This window comes from Dermacentor andersoni, chromosome 5 (genome assembly GCF_023375885.2).
Source record: "Dermacentor andersoni chromosome 5, qqDerAnde1_hic_scaffold, whole genome shotgun sequence".
NCBI classification, from domain to species: domain Eukaryota; kingdom Metazoa; phylum Arthropoda; class Arachnida; order Ixodida; family Ixodidae; genus Dermacentor; species Dermacentor andersoni.
The window spans coordinates 128327993-128341002 of NC_092818.1; the positions used below are offsets into that span (position 1 = coordinate 128327993).

Sequence of the window (13010 nt, forward strand, 5' to 3'; positions counted from 1 at the left end):
GCTTTGGCCAGGGCTTTCTATATTAAACAAAAATATCAGTGCCATTACACTCTGTGAAGGTGGTGATTAGCGGATGACTGTATATGTGGGCCCCTTAATGGCGAACTGTCCATTGCCGTGAGTCAAACGCCGTATGCACATAAATGGAAGGTGAGGCGCGACTAGTCGCTCTTCCACGATGTTGAGCCTCGGTAGATGATGAGGCACCAGGGATGGATAGGTACCCATGTATTGTTGCAAAACTCAGCACGACACCTCTTCCTAACGAATCCTGGCGCGTGTAAAACAGACACGCACCTCACCGCACTCCAAGGGCACACACTGCTTCACCGTAGCCAAGGCGATCGCGCGTTGGTCGACGCCCCGTAGTGCAGTAGTGGTTGTGAGGTCACTCGAAAACCACAAGCGGTCACACGCAACACAGGCCACACAAAATTGATTCCCCAGGAACTCCCTCTAAAACCTGGCAGTTACTACGGCGAAACGTTCCAAGTTTGCGGGATCGGGACCACATGGACGGTTCACCATTTTTTCCGCCTCGCGGTCCTGGCAGGCAGCACCCTTACGGGACCGCCACCGTGGCACAGCGAGAGGAAAGGAGATACGCAAGCGCTTGGAACGCCGACAAAGAGAGGGCGGTGCGAACGTAGACATGGCCGACACGGGTCAGTGTATGCAGCATGCATTCTCATCAGCTTAATATCTGATACGGGTTGTATTTGGACACAATATATTAAACTTATTTCTGCAAGTTGGCGGAGTGCTCAAAGACTGCTTCACCTCCGCCGCGGGTCGGCCCGGTATTGTACTATATCTTCGGGATCGGCCCAAGTATGGGGAGAAATTCTCGATCTACACGGCTCGATAGACGCACGCAATTTTGTCCTGAACCTAGTCATATACAGCTTCGCTGAAGAAAAAATAAAGAAAGAAAGGAAGAAAGAAAGAATCTACCACGTTACTATAACGTCGAAACGCGGCGGCAAAACACAGATCTCTAGACAACAAAGGCGAAGCTAAACACACGCGCACGAGCGCGCTCGCGGGTACATTAAAGTCGTCAACGTACTGCTACAGACCATTCTAAAGAGAAGCCATTGTCACTGAAACGGTCTGCACGTGCACTACCAGGCAGAAATCGACAGCAGCGCCGCGGCTGCGCGTCTTCCCTCCCTCGCCGCCGCTCCTTCCGGCTCCCACGCGAGCTCTGCCGCCACGACCCGCGTTATCGGAGGCGAGGCGCCCGGACACACGACAGGCCACGCGTGCCGCTACACTCTAGTGCCGCGGTCTGCGTGTCAAGCGTGGCGAGCGACATCGTTTTCGCACTACACTGACTTCTTTCCGTGCACTCGACCTCCCTCCCTGCCCTCCTCCTCGGAATCGCCGAATCGTTTCATCACCATTACCGAGGGCTCTCTTCCCCCATCTAGGTCTGCAGCTTCACTGCAGACTGGGAAGGTTCCTTTCAACCGTACGTCTCCCGTTGATTGCACTTCCCAAGGCACACAACACCTGTACCACCGGTAGCGCTTGCTTGACCACCCTATAACCAAATTAAAGAGAACCACTAAATCGATGGGTAGGCTGGTCCCAGCTAACTTAAGCCAATCTGTTCAATGAAAAAAAGAACTCAAATAAATAAATACAACAAAAAACACAGTGAGACATACAATTATGAAACCTACCGTGTTCGGTCGAGAGCGTTCTGACAACTCGACAATGGATCTTGAAATCGTATCTTGCAACGTGTCTTTTTTTTTTTTTTTTTTCGTTCGACAGCTTGGTTAACGTTAGCTGGGACACCCTGCACACAGTACTCATTTGCAACTCTCCCCGATTTCAAAGCGAAGCTTGGCCCTACTTCTAATGGATGGCTGGCTGTCTGGCCTACTAAACTGGGCCTATGGTAACTTGGTTGGATGATCCTGATACCAGCGCACGGTACGTGTACTCGCAATGCTTGTCGTTTGTAACGCTGGCCAACACTGCGGGACAATCGCGGAAGCAGTGTAACGTCCCAGCGCAGGTTATACATGCCTCACGGCATAAACCAACAAGGCCTAACTAGCAGCACATCTCAGCAGGTCTACTGGCAAGCTATCGCTTGACTTTGACAATAATGTTCCCGTGGCTTCCGCCCAACATTTTATTTATCTCGCCCGGCCCCCCTCCTTCTTTTTTTATCGCAGAGGTACTGCGGGGAGAAGGAAGGCCAACATTTCTTATCGCGCCCACATCGAGGAACCACAACGTCGTGGCAACGACGAGGAGTTTACCATGTTTTCGCGTGAACACATGGTGCTGCCGAAATTTGTGATTTCACGTTTCACGGGAGACGGTTGCGGGAACATTGAAGTGGCGGCACTCGCCACAGCAGGTGGCGAGCGCCGTATAATAATAAAAATGATTATGATGAAGCTGCTGTTAATAATAATAATAATAATAATAATAATAATAATAATAATAATAATAATAATAATAATAATAGCTTTCGAATGACTGCAGTTGCTGCAGAGAAGTGCGGTCGCAGGTTTTTGTTGCACCATGTCAGACTAAATAAATAAATTGTGAGGTTTTTCGTGCTAGAACTACAACCTGTTTATAGGAGGCTCGCCGAAGTGGGGGAGTGCGGACCAATTTTGACCACTTGGAATTTTCAACGCGGCCCTAAATTTAAGTACGCCAGCATTCTTACATCTCGCTCCCCATCGAAATGCAACCGGGCTCGAACCAGCGACCTCGAGCTCATCAGCGCAACGCCATACACTCTTAAGCAAAATTACACCCTTTGGATCGTATCTTGCCACACAATGATAATCATCTGTCTTGTCCGCATTTCCTTTCTTTAACGCTGCGAGCCCGGTATACTTCTTAGTAACGAACGACATGCGCGTTATCAGCATGACATAGCATTCTCGACAGGAAAGTAGCGGGCGCAGCGTATTCAAGAAAGAAAACGCAAGCAAGGCAAATGACGATTATTGTTGTGAGGCAAATATATACCCCAAAGGGTGTACATTTGTTTAAGAGTGTAGCGGCTATCGCGGTGGGTGTCAGACTGCAAACAAATGAAATAATCACATTAAAGAAAAAAAATGTTAATATGGACGACCAGCTCTCCATTAGAGTTGACGCCCTGGAACGTTGCAATAACACTGAAATCTTCAAGTAAGGATATTCTCGCCACCCGCTCGCTTTTTGAAGTTCCGCTGATGGCCGCCCTAAACACGTTCTGATCGTTGTGTGCCCCGTACAGTGAGTGATACTCGTAGATAACCTTCTGAAACCATAATGGGGGAAAGCTGCCGATGGCCATACCTGACCCCGGCTGTCAAGCTTTCATGAGGATGACGTACGTACCTTGATTGATTCATTTGGGTGGAAACGGAAAATATTCGCATCTATGAGGTCACCGGCCCCTCCGCAACTATAAATTTCTGCACAACTGCAGAAATACGAAATCATGCACACAAGTGCTCGCAGTGATGCACAGCTTCCGGTGCCGCTACAGATATGAGACAGTGTGATTCTGAACAAGCACGATTATGGACGCGACCAGGCCACGCTCCACAAGTAAAAGCCGATTAATTCTCTCTGTAACCACACACTTAAAAAAAGTTTACGCCCTCTGGATTATATCTTGTCCGACAACGATAATAGTTATCTGTCGCCTGCATTTCCTATCTTTAACGCTGCAGGCCCGGTACTTCGAAATTACGAATGGCTTGCGCTTTATCATCGTGACATAGCATTTTCCCGACAGGAAAGTAGCGAGCGCCGAATTCTCAAGAAAGGAAACGCAAGTAAGGCAGATTGCGATTATTGTTGTGGGACAAGATAAGCCCCAATGGGTGTAAACTATTTAATAGTGTATGGCACAATGTAAACGGAGAAATACGATTTAACAAAACTTTTTTGCTGAGCTAGTTGGTTCATGACTTAAAAACAAAGGTTACGGCGCTAAGAAGACGAGGACGAAGTGAGACACAAACGACACTTACGGGCGCCAATGTGTCGTTTGTGTCTCACTTCGTCCTCATCTGCTTAGAGCCGTAACCTTTGTTTTTAAGTCATAAACGGAGAATATTTTAACACCATTATGGGCATATAAAAGGTGTTTGACCTGTACCATATGGCTAACACCCTCACCTCTAAGGAGTAAGATATAATAGTTGATGCGAGACAAATTAGGTTTTCCTCTCGGGTGACATACCGTGGCGCATAAACGCGGTGATAGCTGCGATTGATGGTACGATAAATACATGAAATAAACTTTCATAGCTATCGCTGTCAGACTTTCATGTCAGATACTTCGGTGCGCAAGCGATAGTCATGATTAATACACAGTTTTCAAGTATAGTCTCTCTCACCGCATCTTTACTTTAAGCTCTCTGTCGTATGCAATACATTTGTTGTAGCCTTAAGGATAAGGGGGTTAGCCGCTGGACAAAACGGCCCCCTTAAAGGGTGTAAACATTTTAAAGTGATAGACCATGCAAACGGTCTATCACGGTTTGGAAATCCCAGGAACACTTCGTGCTCTGCCGTTGTAGTCCTTCCAAATAGTCATGCATCAAATATAGCGCAAGACATCATACACTGCTCAAATATGAGCTACCCGCTACGCCACCAAACACTTCAGGCAACACCATTCTCGTAGAGAAGTACTTGCAATAAGCACACTTACGATCACCAGCTGACGCGGAAGAAGAAGCCTGGGTATTTTTTTTTTTCGCTTACTATTTGAGTACAGTTCATGCTGGGCCTATAAAGCTTCCTGTCATAAGCACAGATATCACAGTAAACCGATATTTGCACGGACTAACGTTTTGAAGTAAGGAAACGTTACCGACTGGATTGCATCATTCAGAAACTTCTTCTATTACCACCCGTTAGTGTATATTTTATTCACCCGTTTTGGTGTATCTTTACAATAGTAGGATGCATTTCTTGTGCATTGCCACCTGGTTGACGTACGTTTATCTCTTCCGTCCTGTTATCTTTTGTAAAAGTGAAACTAACTGATTTCTGTTTATGGGGGCGTATGCTTTCAACGAACTATCCTGCTTGGTACACATATACAGAATGTTAAAAAATAAACATATAAACAAATAACTGCTGCTGAGAGTTCTGCCGCAGTGAATGAGGTCGCGCGTTAGCGACATCGCCCGCATGCTTATTCGCATCAGATTTAGCTGCGCGTTAAACAAGCCCAGCTATAGGTAATCAAGATTACGCCGGTTGCCCTGCAACCCACGCAGATTTTGCCTTTCGCGGATACAATACAAACCGACCAATCAACACTGCGGAGCAACTTGTCCCTGCCCAGTGCCCTGGTTTAGACTACAGCATGACTACAGTCGGCGCTTCCGGGCGCCGCCACGTCACGTCCGCGGCACGCGCCTGTGCACCCACCCTCTCCCATGCACTCAGCGCTGGCCGCATCCACGGTCGAAAGCTGATAGAACTGGGCGGTCGGCCTGCCGGAACCGCAACAACCGTCTCGACGCCGCGGGGGTCAAGAATACCAAACCCCGCCAACGACGTTGGTCGTGTCGACCCCATCACCCCGTACGCAGCCGCCGTCACACCTGTCTCGCGACACGCGAGCTGTCTGCTTGCTGCGAAGCAAAGCAGGCGGTATTCGAACGTTAGCTGCTGGATGGCTGCCTCCGATAGAACGAGTGTATACTCGGGAGAAGACACGTGTATACGAGCAAGACACGCAGTTCTGAGTACACCATACCTGGAACGCATAACGGCTGTGTATAGTTATAGGTTGCGACTTCTCTCCGGAACGGCGCATCGCTCCCGCGTTCTGAGCAAGGGCGGTCACGTTTGGCTGTACGCGCAAGCGTACCAAGAGGGCAGATCGACAAGAGATCTAGCCCTCTTCTGGTGGGCTCCTTGCCGCGTTTCCGCAATATGATAACAGCGCCGTACGCTTGCAAATATAGGGAGGGGGGAATCGCCATGTACACAGGGCACAGGCCTTGAGCACGCGCTCAGAAGGAAATCGTGCCATAGCTGTCAGCTGGGAGAAGAACGTACAAAAGCCCTTTTCATATCTTGAAATGTGAGTATATGTTCGCGCGTGTGCGCCCGTTGTTATGCTATGATTTCATACTTCGCACTGGATTAATGGCTGGAGGAGACGAACGTCTACATATTGCGGCAGGCGGCCTTTTCTACCTTCTCGTCCGTTAAAAACTTGCAGTTGCTCAGTGAGCCGTGAGAACAACAGCTGTTACAGAAATCGCATGGAGTGCTGATACGTTTAACTTTTTCGAGGCATGTCTCGATATCGCAATATTCGCGGAGCGAGAACGCGGACGAGCCGAACGTCCTCTGCGGCCGCGTGGCTGCAACGACAACCGACAAAGTGGTGGACGCGTATACCTCTGTGCAGCACGCAGGGCATTAGGCACGTACTAGATATACGCGCAGTCAGTAATAACAGCAACTGTAGCGCTACTCTAGCACTACTCAACTCAAGCATCTAAAGAACTGAGAACTGTATGCTGCTGTGAAGAAATGACACATTACAAACTGAGTAGAGTGACGTATCAACTCCCTCTACTAGTCGTTCTACACTGCGGCCACTGACTGATTAAAGATCATGAGGGCCCTTAATCCATCCATCAATCAATCAATCCATCCATCCATCCGTCCGTCCGTCCGTCCGTCTATCCACGTAGTGTAGAAGAACCAGCACAGTGATGAAACTTGGACAAACGCAGAACTTGGCAATGGGGAACTTTCTAGCAGTGCGGCCCTCGGGGAACTTACGTACTCGCGGCATCGAAACTCGTGTACAGTCAAAATTCGATCTACCAAAACCAGCTTTTAAGAAATTTTCTATTTACCGAAATGCTTTCGATTCCCAGACACTTATTCATAGTGCTTAATGCGTTTAAAATCTCGAAACAGCGAAGTGAACTCATCGTTTCACATGATTTAACGAAGTTTTGGGGGGAAATAATGGTATGTCGGGCTTCACTTGCAGCTAACGGACGCCCAGTGGCCTGTTAAGAAAGTTTGCCGCTGACATCCAGGAGCGCCAAACAAGCTTACCAGGATGCTGTCTATATATGATAAGCGCGTGCGCAGGCAAACATTTTTTTTATAGAGCAGTTAGGCCGGTTAGGCGTCCGTTCCTGCGTTGAGCGTCGGCGTGCTTCGTCGGCGTAAGCGAGCGAACGCGGAGCGCAGCGGGGAATGAAAGAAGGCGATAACGAAGAGGGCGCTAGCAGGAAAGCGGAGGATGAGGGTATACAGTGAAAGCATGAGGCAGAAAGCGGATGAAAGTATTTTTTTTTTATTATTATGGGGTTTTACGTGCCAAAACCACGATCTGATTATGAGGCACGCCGAAGTGGGGGACTCCGGAAATTTCGACCACCTGGGGTTCTTTAACGTGCACCTAAATCTAAGTACACGGGTGTTTTCGCATTTCGCCCCCATCGAAATGCGGCCGCCGTGGCCGGGATTCGATCCCGCGACCTCGTGCTCAGCAGCCTAACACCATAGCCACTGAGCAACCACGGCGGGTCGGATGAAAGTACGGCGAAAGGGTGAGGAGAAATACAGATGACTGCGATAGCGAAGAGCGCGAAAAGGAAAGCGGAGGAAGCCATCTTGATGCACTACCGGATGGCGCCCACGTCCGCGGCAGTGCCGGCCGTCCGAAAAAAAAAAAAAAAAAAAAAAAAAAAAAAAGACCATAAAGCTCGCTTTCGCGCACAGCATTCGCCGCAAGCGCTTTCCGGTAAAGATTATGGTTGTATAAACTGCAGCTGCCGGGAAGCGGCAACAGTGTGTGGCCGGTCTATACAGGGTGTTTCACGTAACTTTAACGAAGGATTTTAATAAATGGTTAGACGCAGCTGAATGAAACCAGCGGCATACGGTTTGCCGTCATGTGGCACTCCTTAAAGTATCTCTTCTTATATTCCGCTTAATCAGTTATTTAACGAAGATGAATTATGCAAAATTTTAATTATTCAGTTTAGGGCCGAGTGCGTTTCGTTGCATTCTAGAGGGGATTCAGAAACGACCAATCCAATTTTTCATGTCAACGTACATGCTGCGTGGTGATCTTTTTTCGGCGTATAAAGAAAGCCCGCGAAATATGAAATAAAGCCACGTGACTGCGCTCATGCGCAATCGTATTGCAGCGCTCTCAACCGCGCTTCGTGCGAAAGAACCGTGCGAGTGGACCGTGGCCAAGTGAGTGGCGGAAAGGAAGCGCTGTCTTCCCTGATAGGCGATCGACTCGATGCACGGCAAATCCATGTACTTCCCATAATTCCCACGCTGGCTGAACCGCCCCGATTGCAGCTCCCGTAGACACTAGCGCCAGAGTTCCCTCTATATTCATTACTGTATGAAACTACGTATTGGGTGGTTTCTTAGCTTTCCTCTTGCTACGCCAGGTGTCAGCACAGGCCTTACCGGTTTGCTTTGCCTCCTCATAGAGGACGCATGATTTTGAGACACAGACATTGAAAAGTACATGGGAGGCTAGACATTTACAGCTCCGCGGTAAAGCTCACCGACGATTACGATACTCCCTAATGCGAAATTTGAGCGCAGCTGTTTAGGTGTTTTGGATGCGCCGAATACTGAGACAAACAATTTGAATTTGAACGGCAGGCTCATCTCCACGGTGGCGCTGACCTCTCCTCGCGCAGCTCATTTTCAAACAGCGGCAGACAAAGCACTTCCACCAGTTGCGTCGCTCACGGTTCAGAAAGAGTGTAAACGCGTGGCTCGCGCGGAGGGGTCACGGCGCGTGCGCAGTGGGTCCGAAGCCCACACCAGCGCATTGTTTTCATAAATGGTATCAGCGGACGCGCCCGCCACATGACTTTTAGTAATGACTTCATCGGCGACTGACGACGAAAGCTTTAGCGGCGGCGCTACTAAGGCGCCATCTCGTAGCTGGTCGCCGCCGTGGAGCACGTCTTGTGAGACACTCCGCTTTCCTCCCCAAACTTTCGCTATGGTGTCCGTACTTTCGCCATACTCTCCTTCTCCGCTTTCCTCCTCGCGCTCTCTTCGCTACTGCCATCTTTCATCCCCCGCGTTCCCTCTCTTTTTTCATCCTTCGATGGGTTCGTTCTTGCTGCCGGTTCCGCCGACGCTCAACGCAGGAACGGGTGCCTAAAATAGCTGCGCTTTGAAACAACATCCGAATGCCGCACTAATGAAGTGCGGCCGCCTCTCGGCGCGAAGTTGCTACCTGAGCCCGTTAATGAGCAGTGAGACGCTGGGTTCGACGAGGGGCAATTTACATGTCGTTCGTCATGTTACGCGGACTCTCGTAAAGGTCAAAAAACGAAGCTCTCAAACGCGGCTCCCGTGATAACTTCCGTTTGTTCGCTGCTCGTCTTTATTCGTGTAAGGTCATTGCGACCCCGAAGTATAGCCTCCTGCCTCCTCTTCGGCGTGTGTTCAAATGAGCGTGGCGCACGCAAGGAACCCCTGCGCAGTAACCTCATCGAAATGCGAGCGCAGGTTAGACTATTAGAGAGAGAGGGGGGGAAGCAAAACATTATTCTGCTAAATCTGCCATTGGTCGGCAGAGCGGAATCCCTCCGTCTATATAGGGCCTCTGTGAGACAGCGTGGCATCCCGGCGTCGTGCAAGGCCAAGATGCTACTGATAACAAATGAAGAGAGCGGGTATGTTGAAATCAGGAATGTCCAGTGCGATGCTTTCCGATGTCAATGATACCAACGCGTGGTTAACAAGCTGAACTTTCGGACGCAAGAAACTCTTCGAAGGCCACAGAAATACAAGCAAAGCGCGCGACGAAACCACTGATTTCATAAATATACATCAGCAGCGTCTCTAATATAGGCTACATGAAGATCACTGCATCAGCACACCATCCATCGAAATTTTGAATAAGGAATTTGGTTACTAGAGTGATGCGCGCGCGTGTTGGGTGATTTACGTGATGCGTGCTGTATCCTCGAACTTTGCCGCAAATATGAGCCTTTGCATGTAATCTCTCACAGTGAAACCAGTTGATGTCCCGCGCCCGTTATCATCGTCGCAAGACGCGGAGTTGTAACCTTTTTACCTATGTCTCGCTGCAGGATCGAGGGTGCTTAAACTTGAAAAATGTTTCGCTCGGGGCTCCTGTATAAATACATGGGAAATGAGAAATCGTTTTTCTCGGCAACCACGGCACAGAATCTGCTGAGATTTGTTACATATAAAAGAAAAAAAGTTAAAATCTAGTGACTGTTGGAAGCGTATTTTATTGAGGCCGTCGATATTTTATTGTAAAATATGTTGAAAATAGTAAATATTCAGAAGACGAAACTATCAAGTTTCAGCTCTGTAACTCAGCAAGGTTATATTTTGTAAATTGCATTTAATAGTATATCTTAAGCGGTCAAACCTGATGTATCATGCTGTAAACTATAGAATTATTACGTGAATAGGAATATTGCAAGACGTTTGTAAACGTTGCAGCGAATTCACGTAAAATAAAAATATGTCAAACCTGTGCATAGCCCAGAGCGAATAAGGCGCGCGCGCGACACGGCAGCACGACAAAACGCCGAGCGCTGGGCAGTACAGTGCTGCGTGCAGTGTCGTTCTTTCCTGTGCGGAAAGCTTATCCTTCCGCACAGCGTGTCGGAGAGCTCCCACGAGCAATTAGGCGAAAAAAATTAAAATAAACTCCACCATAACACCGAAGGCAGTATTACAGTGTGCTAAAAGCTATATAGACCTGATCAGGGATTGCCGAAAGCAACCCAGCCTGGATACATATTATACTTGGATTGACCGCATGAGCAAAGTTGTGGGAAGCTGTATACCTTCGCACAAGGAACCGTGCACCTGCCCTTATGTGCGGCCAATTGTTACGTTGAGAGCTACGCGTCGCACATCTATGAAGTATATATCTGATCATATTTCCGAAGACAGCGTTAATTTAATTACAATTAAACCGGCCATAAAGCTTCAGTAGCTGGTGTGACCCAATCAATGTAGATTCGCTATCACAACGGAGACGGGCAGCGACAGATAGAAGAGCGCCATAGAGGGCGAAACTAATCCTGCCAGTTCTGACAAATAACGGAATGAAACAACCTCGCGTGCCTTTTCCGATGCATGCGCAAGCAGAAAACTCGAGTTCATCAATGTCAGGCTTGCTCTACACAATCTATACCGCGTAAGCAGTTTTTCAATGTGCATGGTCTGTCAAAAGACTAGTGAGAAAAAGAGCATGGTTACGTACAAGCGCCGGATCTATCTATTGAGAAGGGCGACACCGTAACCATAAACACATGCATGCGTACGAACACATCAGCCGCTGTTAATCACGGTCTTTTCCCATCACCGCCCGCATTTTTCGTGGACCATACACCGTGTGCAGCCTTCAGACGAGTGGTCGCGGCCCGCAGAGGCAACCAATTTGGCGCTGCGGAAGACTCCCGATGCGAAGAATTAAATTGTCGTCATGAATGCAATGAAGTGGCTGGACGAGATGCCAAGCGCGACCTTGCTTCCCGAGGGAAAGCATGCACACATGGAACTTATTCAGACTAAATATAGCCGCTGTGTCGTCACACAGCGCAAGCGTTTCACAGAAATGCAGAACACTCTCCCAAAGCCTGCCGCCACCGAATGAAATCTGCAAAACTTCGACGCTGAACCCGTTTCGAAGTTGAACGTTTATGTTACCAGTAAGTAAAGGTGAACGAACACAGAGGGAGAGAAGAAATCGCGAAACGGCTCGCAGTTCTTATATTTCTCTTTCGCACTGACGAACACATCGCAATTTGGGCAAACAAGCTTAATTAAGCGTGCCGAAAATCTACGCACAGCGTCCAACAGCTGCCGTCGAATGAGACCTGGGCAAGCACAATAAATCTCTAACTTTCACAATACAAGCGGATCGAAAAAAAAAAAAAAGGAAGTGAGGATGCTCAATATGAAGAAAAGCGACGCCGAAACCCTTTCGACACCCCGGCAACTACTTTATTTCAACAAACATAAATTGCATTGGTTTGTTCTAAACTGACACGCAAGACTCGCTGAACGATTACTAATCTATGACACTGACGGGGTTTAACTATGCAGGTAAAACACACCACCGTTAAATAAGTCACGCAAGCACCGCGCACGTAACGATATCACGCTCTGTGTTTGAAATATACTTGTCAGAAAAAAAGCACGACATCGCTGCGATGAAGTTAGGGCGTAGGGAACTCGCAGAAACAAGCGAGTGGGCACCCAGAATGGAACCGTACACCCGTGGCAAGAGCGCCGGTTGATTGCGCAACCGTAGCAGGTTTCCTATCGCGAGCCACCAAGAAGACAACGAGCGCTGGGCGCTCGATGCGTCAAGGTCACCGCCGCCGGCTCGCGATGTATTCTAGTCGCGCGCACGGTGCGCAACGCCGGTAACAAACTCTAGCGCTGTGTTTACGGATGAGCTTCCCGGCCGCCCTGCGCAGCGTGCATAGAACACGCGAGTGAGCGCCGGACTTCCACGAAACCGGGCGCGCAGTTACCCGGCTGGGCGACAGCTTCTTGCAATTTTTACAACCAGTCGCCGGCAGCATATTACTTACATACTGGCTGACTCCTTCCGAAAAATGGTCCTGCAGCGCGCCGCGCGAATATCCGCGGCGCGGATGCGCCTTCCGCAGCTTCCTTTCGGCCAAGGCGCCAGTGGTTACGCGGCTACAGCAGTAAGCAAGTGCGCGCTGTGCATGCTTCGATGTTTGTCAGCAGCGGATGCACGGATGACAACACGTCTGCATCAAAATCAAAGCTCGAGAACGCTACGGGTACTGAAGCGGGCTGCGGAAAATCTGATGCGGTGCATTCGTAGCTGACGGAAGGTAGCGATCTTTAATTCAAACCTGCGGCACGTCGTGTGCTTGCCGTACAATGCTCTTACATGCGCAATGACACTGAAACAGCTGTGACACGAATAATTCCGCAGCGTTTACAAGAATTTAACTCGTCATCTTGCC

General features: G+C 48.9%; 1 protein-coding gene and 1 non-coding gene across 2 annotated transcripts in view; one reads left to right on the plus strand and one right to left on the minus strand.

Moving 5' to 3' along the window:
- The window catches only part of LOC126531127 (ubiquitin carboxyl-terminal hydrolase 2-like), a 275489-nt gene that overhangs the window by 261989 nt on the left and 490 nt on the right, over positions 1-13010 (minus strand). The window lies entirely within an intron of this gene.
- LOC126532520 (U2 spliceosomal RNA) lies at positions 653-836 on the plus strand. Its single transcript, XR_007599810.1, has one exon. It is a non-coding gene; the product is annotated as a U2 spliceosomal RNA (small nuclear RNA).